This window comes from Anoplophora glabripennis, unplaced genomic scaffold, assembly GCF_000390285.2.
Source record: "Anoplophora glabripennis isolate ALB-LARVAE unplaced genomic scaffold, Agla_2.0 scaffold2495, whole genome shotgun sequence".
NCBI lineage: Eukaryota > Metazoa > Arthropoda > Insecta > Coleoptera > Cerambycidae > Anoplophora > Anoplophora glabripennis.
Window position 1 is genome coordinate 5,116 of NW_019418597.1, and position 3,690 is coordinate 8,805.

Genomic DNA, 3,690 nt, shown 5'->3' on the forward strand with positions numbered 1-3,690 from the left:
GGTTCTGATAGTTAGAAAAAATAGTTCACAATTCAAAGGCATGGCTCCTTTTTACTGTAGTAGTTGTTTAAATTTTAAAAATTGACTTAAAAATTATTGTTTATAATAGAATGTTTGACTATAGTTACAATTACTTTTAATTAAAAATTTTAACAATGTTCTTGTATACTTCGTTTTTGATGGTTTTTATAGGATAATCTCACGTTTGTAAGTATATAATAAGCTTTTATAACTTATTATTCTAAGCATTTTTGTTATTTCTTATAGATGTCTTGAGAAAGGAAATAAACATTCCCGAAAGCTTGACAACAACACAGAGTGTTCTTATTACATTAGCCCTTAGCACTATTGACTGCAATCCCAAATACATCACTGGTTTTTTATATATATATGCAATAATCAAGCTAAAGCCGAAAATCAGGAGAGCAAAACTTTTTGTTCTTTAAGGTTTTATATATCCACTGCATCTGAAACTTGAATATTTTGCCAATTTTGTTTGAAACTTTGCTGACACTTGAAATTTGGTATACACATAGTACAGTGTTAACATGCAGAAACCAAAAGCAATTTGCAAAGTTCAATTATCTTCATTTTTGCAGCTTTGCTAAGGTTTTATACGTCACCCTAGTTTTATACGTCTCCGTTTTTTTTAATTTTTGGACGTATATAATATATATATTTGTCTACCGGTGTTTACAGCGACCCTATATTTTTATATATCTAAAAGTATTTAGCGCACCAAATAGCGGCAACGTTGCAAAGTTGCTCTAAGCCACTTTATATAGATTTGCTTATGTCGCGGTAATACTTGGTCACGGTAATCTGGTCGCGGTAATACTTGGTCACGGTAATCTGGTCGCGGAAAACCACATGTTACCGCATAGGAACATTTTTAAGAATGTAAGACAGAAATTATTCAAATCAAATTGGAATTAATTTTTTTTTGTTTTTGTTTTTGTTTTTTTTTTTTTTTTTTGGTAAGGCAATATGACAAGTGATATGAAAATTGCAGTTCTGAAAATTTATAGTCGTAAAAAATATCACAAAAGCATTTACTTATATTTGCTTTACTATGGCATTTTTGATTATATCAGATTAATAACTATTGCAATATAATTGATTCAATTTATTTTAAGAAAAATGTAATTATTCCTTATAGCCGCTGTAAGATGTAAGAGAATAACAGTATTTTACTAATTCTACAATAGGTATATAACCGAAATAAAATCTATATCTGGACTTTAAGCAGACTAAAAAATCAAATACTCATGATGGTAAAAAAGTAAATGTACAAGTTACGAGCTCCGTGAACCCGCTATCTTGGAAATACGATATGATATGATAATGATTCTGTAGAATACATACTTTTGCATGAAAAAACACTTGTTCTCTAGCCACCGAGACATAAAGACCTCTGTTTGTGAATCTTTTATAATCCTTTAAAAAAAATTAAAGTTATTAAGATTTTTTAAAAACAGAGTCGTTAACGCAAAACGCGTAACTGGTGTCAGAAGTGGGATAGCTAAGAAGAGTCATTTTCCAAAAATTGAAAATCGACGCTGGTTTCAACCACTTACTTCGAAGTNAGTTATAAGCTATAAAAGATAAAATTTTGTAGAGAAAACTAATAGAATTTAAATGATCTAGACATATGTCAAAATTAACAAACTTTTGTAAATTTAAAATATAAAAATTAAGAAATTTAATGCTAAAATAGCATGAAAGGATAGTTAATTTAATAAAGAGTTACCTGAGCACAAAAAATAACAAGATCCTAAATGTGTTAGAGTAAATTTTAAAAAGTACATAATATGTTGGTAACGATAAAGTAACGAAGGATAAAAATTTTAATATAACTTTGTGCCAGATAACAGAAAGTAATAAAATGTTAAGTTAACTATACCTTAAATGAAATTCCATAGGTAGAATAAGATTCACAATATTGTAAACTATTGAATTTACATAAAACCAATGTAAAACGATCCTCAACGGAGAAATTTATAGAAATTATAGTTAGTGTGTGGAACATTCTGAATAATTGTGTATAAGGTGAAAGACTGATGTCCAGAGACTACAATTTTCGTATCATTCCATATAAAAACATTTTGTGTTAGATAAACTTTCAAAGTGAAAACGGTTTCGTAGTACCTACAAGTAAACAGACTGTAAATTACAGAATTTAAGCAAAATGGACAGTATAAATATAATAAAAGTAAAGGGTATAGGACAATGTTTAAACCCAAATGCTTAGATTTTAGTTATAAAAGGTTTTTTTTGAGAGATTTGCATAAATATGTGAAAATTTGTATTAGGTTAAGAAATGTTCGTACTATATAATGTTGCATATCAAAGTATTCGTTATAAGCCAAGGAATCCAAAAATGATAATCATTTTTCCAAAAAGTCAAGCATAACTCCAAAATTTCCAGGCAAAGTTTTCACAAATTCAAAGAAACGTCAATTGCCATAGCAACGATGAGCATTTGTCCAGGTTATTATAAAAACAGGAACGGGACCAAACAACGGGGAGTAGTAATTTGGCAGTCGTCGAAGTAGCATGTAACATGTCAATCCTAAAAAACAAATTAACAAAGTAAAATCGAAGTTGTATATGAAAAATACCGTACCCTGAAGATAAGTAAATAACCTAGTACGACGAATTGACATTTCTCAGTGATTGTGAATCAACCTGGAAAAATCTATTAAAAACCAAAAGTTCCTAAATGGTAATCAATTGTACAAATTTTCATTGTGTAAAAATTTTGTAAACAAGTTAAAGTTAAACTACAGTGTTAAAATAAAGTGAAGTTACTGAAGACCACCAGTGCCAGAAATCAGTACCAGAAAGTAAGAAAGGGAAATCCAAAGTGGACCTATTATGTATCCAGAGACCATCGACTTTAAAAATAGAAATACCAACGAATGGAAATGAAATATCAAGATAAGTAATTAAGCTAAGTTAGCAACTTGCAATGCACCTATGCTTTATCAGAGATTGCATAATCATATGGCCAGAATTAAATTCAAATTATTTAACGAAATTAATTCAAATTCAATTTTCAACTAAAAAAAGTATCGATCGATAAAAATTTTTAACAAAATTAAAATAAAAAATAGTTTGTAGTAATTAAAAACTTAATTTTGTCAATTATAACTAGGAGTTATGTTTAATATATCTGATTTGTTACGAGTTGAATTTTAATCTTTTATTATCTAGATCTATAATCAATAATTAACGAAAGCAAAGTTTAAAGTGCAAAATAAAAGGTTATATAAATTTATATATAAAGAGTGTTATAATATCCCAGAACCGCGTACCCAGAGAGAAAGAGGTCTAGCTCTATAAAGTTCCTTACATAGTGATAAGCATGGCAGGTAAATATTGTAATTAATTTTTTTTTAAAGGCGTCCAACAATCAATAGCATATCCTAAACAAAATATAGTTTTACTAATCATATTCTAACAAATTACACATATTAACCAAAATATTAAAATCATTTACCATTCATCAAATAAATTAAAATAAAAATTGAATTTTTTTTATACACATGAACAAAAATTAAAATCCAATAATCAATCAAAATAATCAATTAAATAATAACAATAAAAGAAAAATTATATTTATTACATCAAATCAATCAAATAATAATAATTTATTACATTATAAATATTGTCGCTAGCCAACGTGGG

General features: G+C 27.7%; 1 long non-coding RNA gene across 1 annotated transcript; it reads right to left on the bottom strand.

Moving 5' to 3' along the window:
- Window positions 1–1,761: 1,761 nt before the first annotated feature.
- Window positions 1,762–2,723, bottom strand: LOC108916205. The gene is made up of 3 exons (XR_001964760.2): window positions 2,627–2,723; window positions 2,331–2,572; window positions 1,762–2,148 (listed from the first exon to the last, which is right to left on the bottom strand). It is a non-coding gene; the product is annotated as an uncharacterized LOC108916205 (long non-coding RNA).
- Window positions 2,724–3,690: the final 967 nt, after the last annotated feature.